General features: G+C 31.8%; 1 long non-coding RNA gene across 1 annotated transcript; it reads left to right on the top strand.

The window, feature by feature from the left end:
* The first annotated feature begins 21,199 nt into the window (after positions 1-21,199).
* LOC149411125 (uncharacterized) lies at positions 21,200-23,763 on the top strand. Its single transcript, XR_016304887.1, has 4 exons — positions 21,200-21,626; positions 22,896-22,981; positions 23,311-23,401; positions 23,506-23,763. It is a non-coding gene; the product is annotated as an uncharacterized LOC149411125 (long non-coding RNA).
* The last annotated feature ends 245 nt before the right edge of the window (positions 23,764-24,008 follow it).

Genomic DNA, 24,008 nt, shown 5'->3' on the forward strand with positions numbered 1-24,008 from the left:
TAAATATAATGTGAATAACGTACGATACCACATTAAATATAAGAAGTACTGACAGCCTAATCGACCACCTCAAATTTAATAAAAATAACCTAACTGACCACCTTAAATATAAGAATTACCTACAGTCTAATTGACTACCTCAAATGTAATAAGAATTACCTGATCGATCACCTTAAATATAACAAGTTTCTAAAGCCTAATCGACCAACTTAAACACAACAAGTAACTTTATCCTAATCGACCACCTCAAATACAATAAGAATAACCATATCGACCATAACAAGTATCTACTGCCTAATTGACCACCTCAAACATATAATAAATATTATATTCTAAATGACCACCTCAAAATAAATTAATAATATCTTAACCGAATTACAATCATAATGGACCGTGTTAATTAATTCATCCGCTTTCAAATGCCAAACAAATACTTATAATTCAACCCCAAATCCACATTTGCAATAATAATTATTAATTATTAAGGGTTGGTGTTAATTACTTGACCCTGGGCCGAGGCAGGGGGTGTAGGGTGGGGGTATGAGAGAAACTTGAAGGGGTAGGAAATTGATGGGAAGTAATTCACTAATTGCCAGATTGGAACATTCTAAGAGAAATTTATCACAAGTGGAATGACTAGGTGATTAATCGAAACATGTATGGGACTTAAGAATTTCGTGGTTGATAGAAGAGAGGCCAGCAGTGAAACAGATGTTGAACTTGAACACGATGATATTTATACATTAAATAATAAACAACATAAATAACAAAATAATATATATATATATATATATAATAATATATATTACAAGGACATTCACAAACATAATACAAGAACAAGCAACGAAATAAGCTATCAAAAAGGAAAAAAGCTAATACACAAAATAGTTTTCTGTTTAAAGGAATACAACATAATGTAATGTAATGCTCTGCCTGAAACCATAAAGTCTGCACCAATTGATAGATTCAGGATGGACAGTAGAATAAAAACTAAAATAAGTAATTCCTGTCATGTTGTACTTTGTTTTGTTTCTTTCTCTCTCCTTTTCTATCACCTATATTTGTAATCGAGCCTAATCTATTTTTACCAATGTGTTAGTGTGGTTAATAAATTCTAACCTCTCATCTATTCTTACATTTATATCAGTTTCTGTTTCCTTTATTTTTAATTCTGGTTTTTTTCTACTTAACCTCCCTTTTTCTATTTATGTACAGTTTTGTATGTGAAACTTATAATTTTCATTAACTCCCACCTATGTATTGTAAGTTCCTCTCGTCCTACAATGAGTATTGTAACTCATCATAATTTCATTGAATACATTAATTATGTGGTTTGATGAATCAATTGCATATAATAAACACTCTCTGACAGGAGAATTATGTCAGACCTGGTTGTGTTACCCAGAGTCAGTAAAAAACTTAATTGACAGTTCTGCCATCGTTGCCACTATTAAATTCCATGTGATGGATAGGAATACATTAGAGAAAATATAACATTCTTCTGCAATTCATATATATCCAACTATCATACACTCTCACTTACCAATAGGATGCATCATCTGGGCAACAAGTTTGGGAGACTAATGATCTATTTATTGACTCCATTTATAGAATTAAGCTTAATCTATACCAGCATTTTGTTGAATCCTACACATTATAGTGGCGTTGGTATTTTTTTTTGATTTATCTTATATGTAGCATTGTTCTTGTTTATATATTGTTTTATGTTACTGTTACATGTTACAATAATATTGTTTCATATTCAGTTTATCAGTTCACTGTTATATCATGCTTTTTTTTCACAGCTTAAGATGGCTCACTAGATATATTCTGTTTTTAAAACCTATGTAAAATCCCGGCTGGGCGTAAAACCAAATTTAAAAAAATATATATCTTATGATAGGAGATGACAGCAGCAGAATAGCGTGAAGGAACGATTTAACAAGAAAACATAAGGCGCGTATTAGATTTTAGATAAAATTAGCAAGAATTGTAAGAACGAATATCAAAGCGCACACACATGGTAAAAAAATCCCATATAATTGCAAAACTCTGATTAGAAGCAGAAAGTAAGGAAAACTATTGATATTAAGGAAAGGGTGTTAAAATTGATGTTTATATTATACAACGTTTATATTATACAAAGTAAACGTTATCCAGATCAATACCATCCAATTCTGGCCATGAAAAATCATTAATCATCTCTCGATAGCGCAATCCATTCACCGTAACTGTTGCTCCAGCGTCACATTCGAAAAAGTAAGGTCCAATGACTCCGCCGGACCATAAACCGCACCAAAAAGTCATACGTTGAAGATAGTGAGGCTTTTCAACAATAACTCTTGGGTTTTCCGAGCCCCAGATGCGACAATTTTGCTTGTTGACGAAGCCACCGAGGTGTAAATGGGCCTCATCACTCAAGATGATTTGCATTTGATTCACTCAAGTGAATTTTAATAATTTCAATGCGTTGTTGACGCGTGTATTGTTCTATTTTAATTAATGGCGTAGTTTCTAATTGTCAAATGTCAGCTTCAAAAGTAACGTCTACCGAAATAGCGGGCTATTCAAAATAACACCTCTTATCGGAAAACCCTATAGATACATATCTATGATGGAAGTAATTTCATGAATTAATATTTCTCACTCAATAATGTATGGTCGCTCTGGGACAATCTTGGACACCTGCATTCATAACGTCATATGATGTATCGGGGCAAATTTGGTTTCTTAATCTACGGGTTAGCCAAGTATTTTAACAATCCATAATTTCCTGGTTAGCACCCTTTAGAGAAATTATTAATTAAATTCTATAGAAACCATCATTTTGATCAACAACAGGAAATATCTCGACATCGTTTAGCTCCGAGGCAAAGTTGGTACGCCATGGCTATGTGTTCGTGGCTACGGGCTAGGGGCTGGTGTACCTAATGAGCCGTCTACGTATTGTGCTACGACTGCTACGGATATTCCTTTCTACGGGGAATCCTTGTTAATAATATTATCTCATTTTATGCCTTTTTTGCCGTGTCTGCCGCGGGCTTCGAAATGAACTGCCAAGATTTTGAGAGTAAATTAGTCTTGTATGTATTACAGTGCTGGTGGATTTATTCTAACTTTTTTCAATTTAAATTCTTAATTGAGTCATTTCGATTAGTTTTTTTAACTTAACTTAAATTAAATTCTATCTTTTGGTTTCGACTTGTTTACTTTTGAATTTATTCATATTTAAAGCCAGGCAATTTAAAATATAAATTGTCCGTTTATTGAAATGAAATAAAAAAGGTTGGAAAGACGGAAAAGAATAGTGTACCTTTTTTTCTACAAATTTAAAAATCAAAATTAATATCACATAACCAAACTAAGTTGTAAAATTGTAACGGGAGTGAAGTGAATATGTTCAAAAAACGAGGAGTCAGATTTCAGTTCTCGTATATTACAACCAAATCTTCTAAGTTTCTAAAAAAACAAATAAACGTAATGTAATAAATTATGTTACAATTCTACTAACGAAACCGGTTGGTTTTAAGGTAAATAAAGTGGGTTAGAACGCATTGTACCAATGTCTTAAAAATTTGTTTCAATAAAATAGCTTTATTCACAAGCTGTTTATTAATATACATAAAACAGGTTATCAATAATAGTTAGAAAATTGATTTTAATTTTAACTGAAAAGCTTTTGAATTGGTTCTTTCGGTGACCGGATAAATCATCACATCTTTAAAAAGTTATATAAAGTAATGGAAAGTGATGAACTAAAAACTTTATTAACTGGGATAAGTAGGTTAGGTTAGGTTGGGTTAAGTTAAAAACTTTTTTTTTCATCGTTTCCAATGACTTTATATCACTTTTTAGGAGTGTGTTGAATTGTCAATGTGTTGAGTTATCATGGAACCGATCCTATCATTATGTTATGCCATTAACGTATTAGTGATAACAAAACAAAATAAAAAACTGTGTACCATAAAAAAAAATATTTTTAGGAAGTTAATTTTTTAATTATGTTAATTCAATTCTCTTTAACCTCTTAATTAATTTAAAAGGAAATTTTGAATTATAAATCTGGAAAAAAAATTGATGAATTTTCGGCCACCTTTAAACAACTCAAATAAAATATGGTAAGGCAATATACTTCTGATTAATCTGAGATACAAATTCAATTATTTTGGAAGTGGCGTTTCGCTTAGAGTTACAATGTTTTAAAACTTAATATGAATAAAATTTCCATTAGATTTTAATTGAAATATCAATACATGTACAGGGTTTTCCAATAAGAGGTGTTATTTTGATATTCAATCGTAAAAAATCAATGGTTTCGTTGCTTGTGTGGCACGTAGCGCCGTCTCGTTGAAAGTAAACGTTGTCCAGATCAATACCATCCAATTCCGGCCATAAAAAATCATTAATCATCTCTCGATAGCACAATCCATTCACCGTAACTGTTGCTCCAGCCTAATTTTCGATAAAGTAAGGTTCAATGACTCCGCCGGACTATAAAACGGCACCAAACAGTCACACGTTCAGAATAGAGAGGCTTTTCAACAATAATTCTTGGGGTTTCCGAGCCCTAGATACGACGCGATATGCATTTGATTCACTCAAGTGAATTTTAATAATTTCAATGCGTTGTTAAAGCGTGTATCGTTCCATTTTTATCAATGGCGTAGTTTCACCTTGTTAAATGTCAAAAAATGATAGCTTCAAAAGTAACATCTACCGAAATAGCGGGCTATTCAAAATAACACCTCTTAATGGAAAACCCTGTAGTAGAGTTGAACGAATAAAAAAAACTTTCGCCGATAACTATTTTAGTTATAAAATGGATTTTTCTTTACCACTTTGAGGTATTATGACTTCTGGTTAGCACTGATAATTAATTTTAAATTATGTCTGAAACTATGAAATTATCAAAAATGTTTTAGACACTAGCTACCATTCTATTAAAAATCAACTTTCTTCCACCTTTGGTCAACGTAGCTTAAGATACTTTGCCACAAAAATATTCAACATGCTCCCAGAAAACATTAAACTGAGTAAAACACAAAGAGAGTTTAAAAAATATTTTAAAATTTGGATTTATTCAAATGATCGAGCATATACTGGTGCAATCACCCAAACGCCTTGTCACTGACAGCTATTGTAGTATGTATGGTGATAAAACTTGTTGTATTTGTATTGTGTATATGCTAATAAAAATGTAACCTAAAATAATGTATTGTTGTATAGGAACCTATATTTAACATTTATGAGTAAACCATAGACAAAATGCGAGAAATAATTAACTAAAAAATCTGCCTCAACACAGGTTCGCCTAGTGAGGCAGGTTATGCACAACATAAAATATAGTATATTATGCCATATCTTTATAACACTGATACATATTTACTTTTTCTTCTATTAGCTATTATTGTAACATAAGTTTTTCAACAATGTCATTGTTACTAACTTACATATATTTTTTTTTTATAAATTATTTTTTATTATTAAAAAAAAAAAAATATTTAGGTATTTTACTTACATATGATATATTATATATTCTGTAAATTTTTTGATGAAATAAATAAATATTAAAAAAAAAATATTAAAAAAACTTAAAACACATTTCTGTTTCAAAAGGTGGCCATTATAAAATCGATATCTTCCGTAATATTGTAATTTAACTAACTAACCATCACGCCGTTTCCCTGCAGGAGTAGGCAGAGGACGGACCGGCAAACAACTCTACGGGTAAGAGCTGTCTGTTCCCAAAACCGAACAAATAGCCTGAGGGGTTAAATTAAACGCCCGTTTTGTACCAACATTAAATTCCAAAAATTGTGGCGTTACTTTTCTATTTTGTTCACAAAAAATATCTATTCGTGGTAAATCTTAATGAAAACTTAATTTAACGCTTTACCATTGTCATAAAAATGCTTTATATGTCTTACATGACGTGTTTTTGATAAAATCAGCACTTGAAACGGATTTAGCCTTCAATACGTTAATAAAAATACTCGTGAGTATACAGAAACACGTTTGAAAGATTTAAGCCACTTGGCGCCTTCTTTTTTCATCTCTACCAAGGAAATGTTTGGCTTGACATTCAACGCACGATTTTACTTGCAAAATTCAAAATTAAAATAGGCAACGATGGAACAAAAGATCACGATTTCAGGACTTACTCTAGATCGTAACAATTGAGTTAATTCTAAGGCAGGGAATTAAATATGTCCAACACATCCGATATCACCCTTGTAAAGGGCAGATTTATGTAGGGGACCGCACCCTTCCTGCCGAAAAAACCTGAATAGGAAAAGTGAAAACAAAAATTACTTTTTGAATAAATTTGAAAATGCTTAATCATGATTTTTACTTTTTTAAGATGTTCTTTTGATCAAATGTATTGGTGCGGATCGATTTCAGGAGTTGGGGCTTAGATTTTATTGGTGAATTTGCAAGCGAGCCTACATTTGATGGTGCGGATCGATTTCAGGACTTGGGGCTTAGATTTTTCTGGTGAATTTGTAAGTGAGCCTAAATTTGTAAGTGCGGATCGATTTCAGGAGTTGGGGCTTAGATTTTATTGGCGAATTTGCAAGTGAGCCTAAATTTGTTGGTGCGGATCGATTTCAGGAGTTGGGCTTAGATTTTATTGGCGAATTTGCAAGTGAGCCTAAATTTGTTAGTGCCGATCAATTTCAGGAGTTGGGGGTTTAGATTTTACTGGTGAATTTGCAAGTGAGTCTAAATTTGTTGGTGCGGATCGATTCAGGAGTTGGGCTTAGATTTTATTGGTGAATTTGTAAATGAGCGTCAACATGTTGGTGCGGATCAATTTCAGGAGTTGGGGCTTAGATTTTATTTGTGAGTTTGCAAGTGAACCCTAGGAGTAAATTGAAAACATATATAAATGGTGCAAAATCATTGTCGATAATCTGCAAGAGCGATTTATTTTTAGGAATACATTGCGCAGACCTAAAAATGCCTTCATGAAAATGGAAAAGTGCATACCCTTGAAAAATCATGAAATCTGTACTGTTCAAAAGCATATCGAAGAAATACGCATTAAAAATAAAGAATGAAAATTCTAGACACTTCGGTTTCAATTTTGAAAACGATCAATTAAACCATTTTCTGTTAAAATATTAAAACAAATTTGTATTTTCGTTATTAACTGATTTGTGGTGGAAATTCATTATAATAACCTATCAAAACAATTTCAAACTTGTAACCGTTTATTTTTTTGTTTTATCTTTACCGGTTTCAGCTTATTATAGCCATCTTCAGACTGGTACAATTATTATTCCTTAAACTGTGCTTTATTTGTACAACATTTGGCGGTGGGGGTGAGGGTTCACAGGAATGATATACAATGAAATTACTACAATTTTATGGATTATCCCATCATCGTTCCTTATCACAGCAGAATTTAAAATTATTCGTTTATTACCAGCAGAGTCATTTACCATTAATTTATGGAATACCTTACATTAATGGTTTTCATCTAGTTTTTTATAATTGTCAGATGGGTGTCTATTGCTATTATAAAATACAACATTCATGATAAGAAGAATTTTTTTGTTGATATTTGTTTATTCATCAAAAACCAATTAATTTATAAATACCCCAGTCCAAAGGCTATCCGGCTATCTGGTATCCCGTAAATTCATGGCCCATAATTCAATGTATTCAAGTTTAAAGAATTTAAAGTCAGAAAACAAAATACATTTTGCTTCTATCCTGTAACATTACAAATTTACAAACATAATATTTGAATAAAAATACATCTTTTAAAAACAATAGATTATTCAGACAAACGTCAATACTCCCAACTCCGAAATGTAAAAAAAAAAACAATGGGACAATGCAACCATAAATATCTTTGAGTTCATTTTTTAATTCATTGCCAGAAAGTATCCGAAATACACGGTGTCCGGGGGTAAATAGCACTTACTTCGGGATGGCAGAAGTAAGAAAGATAAATAAATTTATTTCGAAATTCCAACTTTTTTTATATATATAAAGGTCAATATCCTTGTCTGATTTTGGAAAATTGTGTGTAAAGCCCGGACAACGCCGGGGACCAAAACTAGTTAAAAATAAATAAATGAAATAACGATTTTGTCAGGTAAGGTTAGATTGGGTCAGGTTAGATTGGGTTAGGTTAACCTGATACCATTAGTGTAACACAAATAGTTCTTAGCACCGTTCATGTGCTGTGAATTTTTCGTGAGTGAGAAATGCTTTTTATATAAAAATACTGTTAAAAAAATGTGACTGCATTTTATTAGTAAAATATTAGTCATTCGGAATATATCTGAACACGTTTTCACGCAGGTGTCCTTGCCAGAATAAATATAATGGACGAGATGCGAAAATATGAATAATATCTATAACACGTATTCCGACTTCTTCATAATATATTCTTGAGTTGCTCCAGGTAAACACAGCCTTCGAAGACCAGATAACTAATTAATAATGCAGAATATAATCTGCTTCATAAATATCAAGTATAATTTCAACATATAGAATTGCCTGACTAATCTAGCATAACATCGGAACACCACCCGATAAGTTCTGTGAGTTGAGGGGGTGATAATGAACCCCGAGTGTGGGATTTGACGGAGGCTAATCACTGATTGTTAGGCAGTTGGGGTAGGTAAACCACCACAATCGGTCTTGTATCGGATTTTCGGAACGTGTAATGATAGATACTATCGGAGTCGCATTGCAATTAAAAATAACTACATGATATACCTAACCTTACCAAACATAACCTAACCTAACCTAAAATCTTGATCAACACTTCTCGAGCGGTGGGTAATGGCGTCATGCAAATTTGCCTTGTACGTATTTTATAGGTTAACACAAAATTCCATAGTGGTAGATATAAATAGGTGTTCTTGGAAACATGAATAGTTATATAAGATTTTTAGATTTCCATGTCCAAAGTATTATCGTAATTTGGGTTACTATGTTGTGTTGTGCTTCTTCCATATTTAGTCAATGTGTTGGATAGCAAAATAATCCATAAATTACGATAAAACCGATCGATATTCGGGATCGAAATTTAGTTAAAAATAACTATATTTGTATATACTAATCAGACTAAAATGACTTTTTGACCAGATCTGAATAGTCGAGTACTTTTTAACATTTCTCTACCGCTTCAATTTTCCCTTCCCGCTTCCCACAGACTCCCTAAAATTCCCTATATTAGTGATGCCATGTTCCTACCGGCTCAATATACTTCGTACACTTCTGCGTTATTGTATTACATCATTTTAAGGTTTTTGAGCTCCTCTATATCACGAAGGTCATCATAATTTGTCCCATTATTTCCAAAAAATAAAAAAAATCCGCCGTTTCTTTTCCGAATTTATTTTCCCTATAAATTCTGTATTTTCTTTATATTTCCCAACCGAAACCCTCTGGGAGGGATTGACCTTAAGTGTAAGAGATTGCCAGTCATGATTGCCGATTTGCGTCGGATTTAAGGCACCCAGGCTAAAGGCAAAAGCTCCCACAGCGGAAGCATTATTTTTCACCACTTTACGGGTAATCCCCGGGGACTAAATGCCTCTAAATTGCTATATCTTTATATATTATTTTCCTGGAAAAGTCATTGAAAATATTTAAAGCTAAGGCTTTAAGAATTTTAATGTTTTTTTTTATCTATTTTAGATATATTTTAAAGCTCTGGTGACAATTGAATCCAGAACTTGGACTGAATTTGGATCCACAGCCATTATTTTTTTATTGTTATTTGAATGATTAATCTTTTATTCCAATTAAGTTTGTTTTATTCAACCCCAGCAAAGGTTTTTTCATTGACAAAATATGTTTACATAAATATTTTATGAAAAATAAATAAATATGTCATAAAATCCGAAAATAATAAAGAAAACTAAGATGTACAATTCACGCCGCTGGCAGGCGCTAGTGTAGCATGCTGCCATCAGAATGTATGGGAAATATCGGAAGTTAGAGGTATTAATAATATTATAGAGTATTTGCTTACATCTTTGGTATGTTATCATTCATTATTTGTAAGTAACATGAAATTTTAGTATATTTAATTTTTTATTTATTTTTATTTAAACGCCCATAGGGCTTTTACCTATAATAATGTACATCTTTATTTTTTAGTTATACAGATTACATTTAAAAAAATCAGTGTTAACAAAATATAGGTTACATAAAAAAATATATAGATAGAATATAGATAGAAGGAAAACTGCTTTGCTGATAACAGCATATAAACTTCTAAATGGTAACGTCTGTATTCCCGATATTATAGAAAAATTTGAGTTTTATGTCCCCGACAATTATACAAGAGCGCGCAGGCACAGAACCTTTGTCGTTCCAAAATGCAGAACCAACTTACCATTAGTAATGCCGCTCGGAAAAATGATTATGTTACTAAATTACCTGTCCCCTGATATAGATATTTTCCAACTTAATATTCACCAGTTCAAAAACGCTATTATTACTTAATAAATTAAAATAAAATGTATGTTTATTATTGGTTATGTATAACTGTAAATGTGCATTTAAAATAAAATAAATAAATAAATAAATAAATAAAATATCAGAGTTAGCCAAATATGTTACATATAATATAAGAGTTTAAAAAATATAGGTATTTATTTATTTATTTGAGGAACATAAACAGTCTTAGTAAGACAATATACATAATATATCAGGTACCAGGCCTGATTTGTGTTTTCCGGTTTCTATGTTAAGTAGGTATCAAACCTGCGCCAACAATGAGCTATTAAGTGCATTAAAGAGAGTGTTAAGATATATAATGTATAGTCTAAATTATAAGTTAATTTATAAATGTAATGATATCATTTTGGAAGGATATTGCGATGCTGATTGGGGTGGTGATATCAAGGATAGAAAATCCACCTCTGGTTATATACTTTTGATTTATAATTGTCTTGTCGCATGGAGTTCAAAGAAGCAGGCCTCTGTTTCTTTGTCATCCACTGAATCAGAATATGTATCTATGAGCATGGCTGCTAGTGATGTGTCATGGCTTATAAATCTGCTAACTGAACTTGATTTAAAAAATATTTGCCCTGTTAATATATTTTGTGACAATCAGTCGGCATTGATAAATGCAAATACAGATGCTATAAAGCGATTAAAACATGTAGATATTCGCTATCATTTTGTTAAGGAATTGGTCAGAGAAAATAAGATTTGTGTTAGATATGTTAACACAAATTTGCAACCAGCTGACATATTAACAAAAGCTTTAAGCAGAGAGCTGATTGTAAAACATTTAAATAAGTGTGGTGTTATGGGCAAAACTGTATAACATTATCAGTGTTAATATAGGAATTATTATTAGTTTGTTTATGTTTAACAACTGTATTTACATTGAGAAGGGGTGTTAGAATATGGCAATATAAATGCAATTCTCTTAGGTTGGCAATACTGTTTAACCTTGTTCTATTGTCTATTACTGAGAAGAGACCTGTCAATGTGTACACTTGTTGAAGAAGAATAAAGTCATTACTGAAATAAACTGAACCCTTTTTATTGAAATAATCACAAGGATAACAAAAAAATAGACCAATTATTAATGTTCACAGATAGATATTCAGAATCATAAAAATAACCTGTAAACTAGAATATTTAATAAAAATAGAAAGAAAAAAAACAGAATAAAGCAGCAAATAAGAAAAATAATAATACGAATGTAAATTCAACAAACGATAAACCTATAATAGGTATGGATAGAGTACAAATAAGTGAGACGAAAAATAGAAAATCTGCCAAAATCCTCCGAATCAACCATAATGATAATAAGAAAGTATAACAATAGTTTACAAATTAGGTAAAAATAGTTCGCACATACTCCGTTTAAAGTTTGCCAAGTTCAAATTATTGTCAAATACATTTATATTGTTTAAGTATTTGTTACCAAGACTGTGTAAACGTTGTATTGGAGAGTGAAAACTATAGTTGGAATGAGATGTATGTATGTAAAATGGTGATATTTGCCTAGTTGTTCGTGTAGGTATGTATAGATTTATTAAATGCAGGAGTTCACAACAATCGAATTTAGAGTTCAATAATTTTAATAAAAAGGTTAGGTCGTTTATTTTTCTTATGTTTTCTAATTTCGGAATATTAAAAAGATTCAATAATGACAGGTAATTTATGTGTTCTAAAGGGATGTTAAGTTTAAATTTTACGAATCGTAGAAGTTTTCTTTGAATTCTTTCAACATTATGAATATGTACATTGTAGAAGGGCGACCAAACTGTGGAGTTATGTTCTATCAGGCTTTTAACAATGGATATGTACTATAGTTTTATGATTTGTAAAAATTCAAAGTTTTTAATTGTTCTTAATATAAAACCTAATGTTAGGAGTAGTGTAGGAGACAATCTCACTCATACTTCTTGAACGAAAACCAATGAGACTGACTATTATATATTCTCAAATCTTTTCAATTAAATGCGTATAGAAATTAAGGAGCGTACATTTGTCTGGCTCGGAAAATAAATATTACCGGTTTTAAAAATTAAATACGTATTTATTTACTTTTTTGGCACGTGCGACTTCACTTAATACTTTCAACCCTGGCCTGGATTTACTAGATCTAGATTTCCAAAAACCATCTACCTTTCAACCATCTACTTTCTCTTCACAGTAGTTTTTTTCGGTCTTACAACAATCTCCAAAATTGGAGATAGAAATTAAACTGAACTGTCTCAAAATGGTGAAATTCAGTTAATTCATTTCACACATCCTTTTATTCTTGCAAACAGCTCCCTTTGTGGATTCAAAGGATCAAATGATGTCACACCAACTTCATACGAAATACGCATACCTCTTTCAACCCTTCCAATCTTGTCCTAGGATCCAATGGCCCAATGGCAATCCACTTGGCCCACTCATTTGGAATAAACTTCCCCCAGCCTTTACCAATATACAAAATTTGGCTGAATTTAAACGGGTTTTAAAAACAAAATTATTCAAAAAATCATATTAAATAATATAAAAATCATTTATATTCTCATGAATCTAAGCTTCTTTTCAATATACTATAATAAGCCAGGTTTTGAAGTTTCCGGTGATTGTTTGGTTTCGGTTTCCTCCTTATTGTACTTTTATGTTTAATGTCCACCTATTATCTAATATTTTAATGCTTTCCTGTTTTATATAATATTTTAATTTTAAATTTCTTATTTTTCGTGCACTGTTATTGTCTTTTATTGTTGTCCTCTACTAAAATATCACTGTTATTGTTAAATTTTATTCTCTGCTTTTGTGTAAACCGTTTATTTTTTATTTCATACATTATGTTATTATTTTTTTTTAAAGGAACACAATAGGAAATTTTATTTTTAAGTCTATTATAGTTAAGCGCACTTGAAGTGAAACAACACAAAACTGCGCTATATAAATACTATGTTATTATTATTAATTCATAATCCTAATAAGGCCTGATAAGGCGGCAACATTTTATTTATTATTTATTTATTTATTTATTACACGCCCTAGTGGGCTTTTCTTTAAAAAAAATACAAGCATTTTGTATCAGAGTAAACACTTAAAAATTAATACAATAAAGAAGAATGTAAACATAATGGCAAAAATGAATCCTCACGCATATAATTGAGTTTAAAAGATACAACAAAATAAAATAGTAGAAGCGGAGAAGTTATATTGGTACATAGGTCTATTTGTGTCTAGAAGAATAAAAGTGATAGAATATACTTTTTATATTAACTCCACACAGGAGGCCCTGAAGAAAATAATTTCCCTCAGGGCCTATTTCATCTTTGGGGATGCTGTGTGGAGGGTCTTTTTGTGGAGAAGAAGGAGTGAACATGGGTTTTGAAGAGTCCCGTGTTGTAGGAGGGAGGAAACACAGAGGCCGGCAGTTCGTTCCACAGCCGAGCTGTTGAACTTAAGAACGAATCGTAGACGACCTGTTCTCATGTGACAAATGTCAACCGTGTACAAATGATGGGCGCGCGTTTGGCGTGTATCCCGACTACGCACCGGTGCCGAAGGGATCAATGACGCTAGTTCCTCAGAGCATCTTCCATTGTAATACCGATAGAACAAGGACAGCATACCTACCTGACGCCTGTGCTCTAAAGATTGCAGTCCGTTTGTTAAGATTAGGGAATCTATCAAACGGACCGCCCGTTTTTGCAACATTTATACTGATTACAACATTTATACTGATTAGTTTTCAAATGAAATATATCACCCAGATCAGAATATTTGTTTCCGAGATTGTGAAGTCTCGGAATCGGAGAATTTTGGTATGCTAGTGTCGTGGTGTTATTGAAGTAAAAAGGTAAGAAATGTCGGCATGTTTTTTTTACAAACTGTCAAAGATACTTTCTCTGTTTCAAAAGATTTTTTTTCAGATTTTGCATTTTATTTAATGTGAAACCGCACAAGAGTTCCAACAGCTCCCAACCGTCTTGAGCCATTGAGACTACGACATACTGAATTGGGGTATGTTATGAGACTGAAAGTAGTGGGTATGGGAAGGAGATGGAAAAGATGAAGGTGAGGAAGTACCTGGCTATTCAGATCTGATTACTAATCAACGCAAAGTTTCAATTCTGAATGGTGGTCTTACACCAGGGCGATACTGAGAATATCTTCCACTCCAGAAAATGCGGCATACAATCTATTTTTAGTAAGTGAATTGTGAAATAACATAAATTAATTAAATACAATGTACTTGCGCACGCCGGGCTTTGAACCCGCGATTGCTAATCGAGAGCCTTACCTCTCGATCACGAAGGTCATCAACTGCACGATTATCTTGATTCAAATTACAACTACATTATCTAAATTGTCAAGTTAATTGCTTAACATAATACTATACAGCTGTTTAGTACTAATCCCTGCTACTAACCTATACTAACTATACCATTATACCTACATATACTATACTATAACTATAACATATACTAACTATACCACTATACTCTAAATAATATTTGTCTAAACTCAAACATTGACATTTTTTTCGGATTCACTGCCCAAATTCAAACGTGGCATCATGTCAATAATATGAATTGTGAAATGCGCAGACAGACGCAAACACACAAACACTCACACATAAATTACACACACATATATATACTACACACGTCAACTGGTAATTAAGGAATAAACATATCACTTAGCAGACATTACAAGGAAACATAGCATAGGTATCCAACATAAAGTATCTAATTCCTGTATATTGTTTCATCACTGTAAATCATGTACTGTTTGTTTCTATAATATAAAATGAAAAAATAAATATATATATATATATTAACCAACCCAGAGCAAAAGTCCGAAAAGAGGTATCTTTAACTGTCACTTCATTTTCTACCGCACGGCCTGTATTAATAAAAGATGGCGGTGACCAAATTAATTAATGTTCTTAGGAAAAAAAATCAAAATGACGAAATGAATCTTAGCTTTTCGTATAATACAAAAGTCATTAATAATTACCTACAGGGTGGGAAAAAACTGAAAATTGGGCAATGAAATAATATGAGATCTAGTGCGAGAATACGAGACGAAATGTGGGAATACATAAGCCGAGAGCGAAGATTGACCATTGTATGTAACATAATACGCAATACAAATAATACTACATATTATGGTTAATGTAAGCCGTACAGGCACACAACACTTACGCTCGATCTATTGTAATAAAGTGAGCCTAACGCGGATATAAACCTTTCTTACCAAATTCACTTCAGATAGATGAAGAACGTATTATATTGTACCTACATCACAGAAAGTGATACTAACAAATATTGGCCCACTCTTCTCATTTTACTGTGTCAATTGTGACAATAAATAGCTGACCCGGCTTTGCCCAATTTCAAATAGTATTTTTATTTTTTTATTTAATTAATTTTTCAACACTAAAGTGGATATATATTTCGTAATAAAGTTACGACCACAGATACATTAATCTATATATTTCACTTCATTTACAGATTTACCTTAATAGAGCCTTACTAAAAAACGTATTGAATGTTTTATTCCATATTTTTAAAACGCATTAACTTTGTGGATCTACAATAAAAAACAAATAAATATGTTAAAGACCACATTAATTTTATTTACACTACCGGTTTCAGAAGAACTCTTTCTTCATTAAGAGAATATTAAAAACTAATTTAAGATGCAAAATATTGACAGAGTTATGCAAAAAAAACATTCGGTGTTTGAAGGAAGGGTGAACAAAGTGGATGGGTAATTACTGGATTTTCTGGAAGAACAGAGCGGTTAACTGGAAATATATCTAGAATGGGACTAAAAGATATATTAATTTCATTATTCATTATACTAAAGTTTTTATTTTGGGATTTTTTGATTTCGAAGGCTACTAAATTATTTGAATTTTGAATTTGAAGAATTTCAACTCCTGTGTACTTATTAAATTTATGATAAGTGGAAATAATAGGAGTAGCAAACTCGAAAAATTATTGTTATTCACACATCTTAAGTGTTCCAAGATTCAAATCTTTATATTATTGTTATTCACACATCTTAAGTGTTCCAAGATTCAAATCTTTATATTATTGTTATTCACACATCTTAAGTGTTCCAAGATTCAAATCTTTATATTATTGTTATTCACACATCTTAAGTGTTCCAAGATTCGAATCTTTATATTTCTAGTTGTCTTACCTTTGGTTCCATGCTAACTCAACACAGTGACTATTCAACACACCTTTAAAAGATGATATAAAGTAATTAAAAACGATGAAAAAAAAATTAATTCTACCTAACCTAACCTACCTAACCAAGTCAATAAAGTTTGTTTTTCATCACTTTCCATGACTTTATTTAACTTTTGAAAGATGTGATGAATAATTATTTTTAATTTAATTATTGAAGACAATACTAGCGATTTCTAAACGAAAATCTGAAACAGAAAAATCAGAAGAGGATACGGTCACATCTAGGACGGAATAAGGTCACATCGTTTAGAAATCGCTAATATTGTCTTCAATAATTAAATTAAATATTACAATTTGAGGTTTTACTCAATAAAGTTATTTCGAAAAATAAATAATAATCAAATATTGAAGACAATATTAGTGATTTCTAAACGAAAATCTGAAACAGAAAATCAGAAAAGGATACGGTGACATCTAGGACACGAACCTAGGACCTTGTCTTTCCGAGACACTGCTCTACCACTGTCCTAGATGTGACCGTATCCTTTTCTGATTATTCTGTTTCAGATTTTCGTTTGGAAATCACTAATATTGTCATCAATATTTAAATATTACAATTTGAGGTTTTACTCAATAAAGTTATTCCGAAAAATAAATAAATAATAATCATTTTGATGATTTAAGAATTTGTCAGCAACACACTAGGCAAGAGTTTTATTAAAAACACATTGTGTTCTGTTATTTAACATGTTATAAAAAGGAGAAACAAATACATAGTGTATCTTTAAATGCAACTTAAGCATTTGTCAAAAGTTTTTTGCTCTAATTTAAACGAGTCGTGTTTTATTAAATATTTTCACAATTTTCGATTATTATTAATGTTTTTTTTAATATTAGCGCGCTCCCTCTAGCATTCGTATTTACATATCTCCCTTTCAAACCATCTTCTTTCATTTTGAAAACTTACTATACAGATAAATTAGTTCCTTTATCATACATAATATAATATATTATATGGGACGTGGTGGTATTATACTAACCTCCCCACATTCCGAAAAAAAATTATTATCGTTGTTATGATTTATTTTTCTTTAATTTTAGCCTAACTGGTTAACCTAAGTGTTAGCTACTCTATGGGTAGCTCGCTAATCTGCCGTTGTAACAAAAAACACATTAGCTTCCTTAAGAGCCTCAAGGAAGACACTGTGTTTGTAGTTACCGTGGCAGTAACGCCCTTAAGTGATAGCTACCCAAATGTGGGTAACACAAATTTAGGTTGCTGTAGGAAGGTGATTTTTATGAATTTATTTTGAACTTCCCGCAATCAGCTAGAATGTTTCGTAGCTTGCTTGATTAAGTTTCTGTCAAATACCGAAAGATGTCACTAATACTCTTCTCATGAAAAAATTCCAGTCATTTCGATCGCGAAAATGTCAACTTTTTTTCACTCGTTTTCACTCTGCTACTGGCAGGGCGCGATCAGATATACTGGTGTCCTTCGCCACTTCTCGCACCTCATGCTACTGGCACACGAAAAATCAAACGTGTGCCGTGCGAGAATAACATACGAGTAGCTGGAATGTGGGTTACTAGTAGCGACACGACACACAAGCAACAGGCACGTCTACGAGGGCATGAATACGTCTACTTGCATGCTTTTATGCGAGTTACTTGCATGTGTATCTTTTTTATTTGAAAGTTCGATTTGACCAAATCATTGAAGTATAAAGATAGAACTAGCTTTGGCGTTCGAAGAATGCGCCTCGCATATCGGATCATTGTCCGATGTGAGATATCACGGGCATCAGTCAGTTACAAGCGCTCGCCGGGCACAGGTCACCGGCGATAACTTCAAAATGCCGACATGAACGCCGAGATATTCTACAAGTCATACTGGAACATATATGAAAAGCAATGGTTTTACTTTTCATCGGTCAGTAGGTTTTTACCATAATCAGTAGTCGTGTAAACTGACTTATTAATTTTAATTAAACATTAAAAAAATTGCGCGACAGGGTGTCCGTTGAGTTCGTTCGCGTTCGGAAGGATTCGGGCGACATCGACAGCCGCCACACTCACCTTACTTCTGTTTTTATAATTTCACACTGATATTTCAATTAATATAGACTCAATGTTTTTCATATAACTCAATGGACCATATCCCAAACTGAACGCCCTGAAACGTCTAACGTACAAAGCGTTTTTTTTTTAAATACGCCATCACTCGAGTTAATTAAAACTTAGCCAAAAGCTTTATAATTTGTCTTTTCGATATAAGCTGCATCCTTTTGATATAATTATTAAATATCTTCCGAGGTTACCACAAAGGGGGATTGATATTGTTATCTCTAGAGTCCGGTTCATTGATTTCATACATCCATTATTTCAGGAAACAAATCAAATGCTAAGAGAGGACCACGGGATAAAACAACACTTAGTTCTTTCGTTATAAATTGGTTTCAGATAATGGAAGTCCATAATAATATTGATATTGTTTAAGTGGATTCTTACACACTTTATTGACTTTGAAGATTTATTTTATTTTCGGAGATATTTTTTCAGATGCTGAATAAAAGTTTTTTAACATCACTGTTTATAGTTGGAGCATTCAGAAAAGTATTCAACTCAATTACTATACGTCTTATGTACCTAGCCAATAAAGACATAATCGGCGATTAATGTAAATTTATGAGAAAATCGTCATAAATATTATCCACCAAACTTTTGAATAGCTTCTTAGTTTAAAAAGGATATAAGTGGTCGCTTTCTTATCGGATTATGTGTAAGATTTAAGGGTGTTATATATTTTTGTTCATATAATCGCATAATAATTTCTTTTGTCTGCGTGCAATGTTTTCCACTTGAGTGATGTCCCAGAGTTGAAGATTTTCTATGTATCGCCCTGGTGTAAGACCACCATTTATAATTGAAAGGTTGCTTGAAATGGCTTTGGCCGTGTTTGGTGACCAGAGCTGAAAAGCCAGGTACTTCCTTACCTTCCTCTTACCCATCTTCTTCCCCTTCCCACAACTTTCAGCCTAGCAACATTTTTCCATTTACGAAATTTTATCGTTGCTTACAATGTATATATATATATATATTTTGTTCAAATGTTTCTCGCCTTGAAGGGTGTTCTAGGCCATCATTACAAATTATGGAGAGAGGGAAGGTGAATTTATGTATTAATTTTGGAAATTTTCAAAATTATATGGAAGATTGGAGTGAAATTCAGACTAAGAAGAGATAAGATGTTGAATGAAGGAGACGCAATTTTAGATAAAGTTTTATAGAAGATATGATATTTGTTTAGACAGAGACAACCAGTGATCTAAAGTTCCCACTTCTAGACCACAGAATAGTTAATTCTAGTCATGCAATGTCAAATCCTTATTGGAATAAGCGAGGAAATTTGTATTTTGAAGAAATGGGAGAATTGTTGAAAGCACGGTTTTGATGGGATAGTCCTTTTTCTGACGAACGAAACAACGAAACGGGATCTATCTTTGAGGATGGAAAAAAATTCAGATAAAGGAATGTGGTTAGCGAGAGTAACAAGATAACAGGTAATCGGGTTGAATTATCCTTGTTTTACCAAGAAATCCGCAGTATCATTACTTACGAACATATACAGGAATCTAAAAAAGAGTTACAATTTTACCAGAGTTTTTAATCGAGGCTATCAGCACTCGAATAAGGCAGACAAATTAAAAAAATAATAATACAAAAAAATCTTATTTTCTTACCCTCTAACAATCGATTATGAATATCGAAATATTCAGTAATTGTGATAAAAAAACGCAGTTGAAGAAAGTAGATAACACTCACCTGTAACAATAAGAAACGAACACATTAGTTACAATAATAAAATGTATAATCGGCTCACATAAAAGCTCTAACGATCGTTCTTTTTCATTGTTGACTTAAAAAATTACAACTTCCGGCTCGATTTACTCGAAAACGAAATCTCAAATGAAAAAAAAGTTATATTACAAAATCTACTCCAAATGTGATTAGATTCACCAGGTTCCCGTTTGTACCACTACTTTTACTCTTCATTAAGTCAGTTTTTTTAGAGGTAAATGTCACAATATAACAATATTTATAACACTAAATCACAAATATAACGAGAAACCACAATAGATATATAAAATAGAGAAAGAAGAATAATATTACAAGTGACTACGTAGGCAACATACTCATAGACACTCATAACATTACAAGTGACTACACTACAAAGACATAAAATACAAAGACATATAAATATAATATAGGCAACATACAAGACACTCATAACATTACAAGTGACTACACTACAAAGACATATAGATATAGTATAGGCAACATACTCATAGACACTCTTAAGGCGACACAATACCCTGATAACGGGGATTTGCCCCGACGCTCACATTTTAATTATTTCTGATGAGCTTATTACTAAAATCTTAAATGTTTCTAGAGGGATTCGAAGGGATGCAAGTTATTTATATTTAAGATTAATAAAAACAGGACCTTACAATTAAATATATTATGTAAAACGATAAGTACATTTTATTAAATGTAAAATGTTGTAAGATAAGCGGCAAGTACCAGATTTTATTTTTCTAGACGATGAATTAGTAACTTCCCGACGACTCCCTCACAAAAGATTAGAGATTTTATTAATGTATTCATAAGAATTAATTAAAATAAAAACACTCGCGAAAATCCAATTTCTGGCCAGATACACGAAAAACGACCGCCAGTACTTCAAAACTCTCTATTGTGCGTAGTATATTTGTGTGCGGGTTGACAAGGAGTTACTACGTATTGATTCAGACGCCGCGAAAGTTCCGGCCTGTAAGGTTGTGTCACCCGGCCGGTCGCTCCGGTCATTTCTTTTACGTATTTTTTTATTTAATCAAACGATACTTTGAAATCTATTAGTGAAATTTTCTGTTTTTTATAATTTAACTTCTTCCTCAAGTGAGTAAAGGTTTTTTTATATAAATAATAAATATAAATATAAATAATAACCAATACAAAAGAATACATTGTTAAATGCGTAAATGTGTAGGCACTTGAGAAAAAAGGTGACACTAAAGTATTGTCGTTATGTTATTATATATCATTTCTAGCCCAAGTAGACTTTTTTACTATTAATCTTTTTTTTCACGCGACGCGGCTGTCTGTCCGGTTGTCACAACCAGCGGCACAGAATGTTATAGAGTGCCCCTTCACTAGAATCGTTTTCCTAGTTTTATTTATTTACGCCCTACTGGGCTTTTACATTAATTTCTAATTATACAGTCATGTTAGTTGTAACAATGGAATATCTAATAAATTATGGTAAAATAAAAGGAGTTTTTTTACTAAGGAGTGGTATTCTCTTATATTTCAATAAAGTGTTTGTGAAGAGTTCGTTTCATTACTAATACTCCAGGGCAATTACCGATTCGCGATCGTAATTATTCCGGTAGTCCCAATTTTTTTATATGTTTTATAAACTGGTCCCCTGATGTAAAATCTGAGTTTCCGACCTTGGCACACCTGTGCTCGCGCCGCCATTTTGAAAAAAACCGGCCGAAATCGCTCCAAAATCTAGTTTTTCCAAAATATCTCATTCCCAATGCAAATTTCGGCTAAATTAGCTAAACAATTAAAGTAGAACATAAAATTACTTACTACTTTTGTGTAAACAATTTTCTTCAATCTCTAATAGGTACCGAGGTAGAAAGTCGTAAAGGTGCGTATATTTTTGAAAAAAACAAGTTTTTTGCGCGACTAGCTTTTGTTTTTTGTAAATATCTCGTTTCCAGTACAATTTTGTGAAAAAATTATTGATACTAATTTTGTAGAAAATAAAATTTCATAAAATAAATAGGTATTTAATTTATGTGTTTTAACTCTAATATGTATCCAAGCTCTTATCCACCAAAACCAGTTAAATTACCCAACAACAAATTTTTGAAATTCGAAAGTTTTTTTCCATAAAAAAAAAACTCTACATCGAAAGTTTTTCTCCATACAGACAATTAGACATATGTCACCTATAAAGTACCTAAAGTCATTCGAATATTAAAAAGAGTCATTAATATTTTAAGTTTAGATTGTTAGATCATTTGTTGTAGATAGAATTGTGCAATTATCTCCCCAAGTTACTGCACTTACTTACGTTGAAATGATTTTCAAATTTAAGGTAAAATTGAACCAATTTATAATAAATCTCTTGGCTAATATATACTTACGTTTCAGTTAAATATGGGAAAACAGAAGACAAAAGGAGTTTTATCCCGAACAAAATTACGGCACCAAGGAAAATGTTTAACGGAATGGAGAAGGTACTACTTAAATACACACATAAAAATAGATCTTTGGGATACGTTTTTTACAGAACATAATTGTACAATGTCAGCTTAAATAATTTTATATATGTAGATATATACATATATACGCAGTCGATAAACTTCTGAGCATATTGAATTTGGAATATAAGAAGTAAATTAATTTTGATTTCCGGTGACATATTTTTATTTTTACCGAAATGCATTTTTTACACCAAATAAGCTCAGGAATTGTTGGTGAAAGTTTGTCGGGCATGTCTTAATACATCTCTAAATAATTAGGGAATAGAGACAGTATAAATAATTAACAATATTTCTCATTTTAGGAAAAATTCCGCAAAACTTCATCCAGATAATATTGCAAATAATAAAGAAAATACGAGTATTGTGTTAAACACTATACCGACACTCAACATGGTAATTTTTTCACAATTTCTGTAAATATAAAGTAAATAATATTAATTTTATATGATTAAATAAGCGATCTAAAAAAATTAACAAAAACTGACATTATTTTTCAGCACGGACCAGAGATGAATGAACCTGAAAAGTTTTCACTATTTGCTGGCTCTAGTTCTTATGACACTAACGTGCATGCCGTTTCCAGCCCCTTATAGCTAGGTCTGACGCAGGCATGACGATTGTTGTCAACTGATATGTTCTCACAACAATAATTGTTGAAGAAAAATAAAATTAAGGAATGAAATTTAAAACACTTTACCTCTGTTTCAATTTTTGGCCTGGTTTTGGTGGATTAGAGCTTGGATACGTATTGGAATTAAAACACATAAATTATATACCTATTTATTTTATGAAATTTTATTTTCTACAAAATTAGTATCAATAATTTTTACACAAAATTGTACTGGAAACGAGATATTTACAAAAAATCAAAGCTAGTCGCGCAAAAAACTTGTTTTTTTCAAAAATATACGCACCTTTACGACTTTCTACCTCGGTACCTATTAGAGATTGAAGAAAATTGTTTTCACAAAAGTTGTAGGTAATTTTATGTTTTACTTTA

This window comes from Hesperophylax consimilis, chromosome 26 (genome assembly GCF_061612785.1).
Source record: "Hesperophylax consimilis isolate HC1 chromosome 26, BYU_Hcon_1.0, whole genome shotgun sequence".
NCBI classification, from domain to species: domain Eukaryota; kingdom Metazoa; phylum Arthropoda; class Insecta; order Trichoptera; family Limnephilidae; genus Hesperophylax; species Hesperophylax consimilis.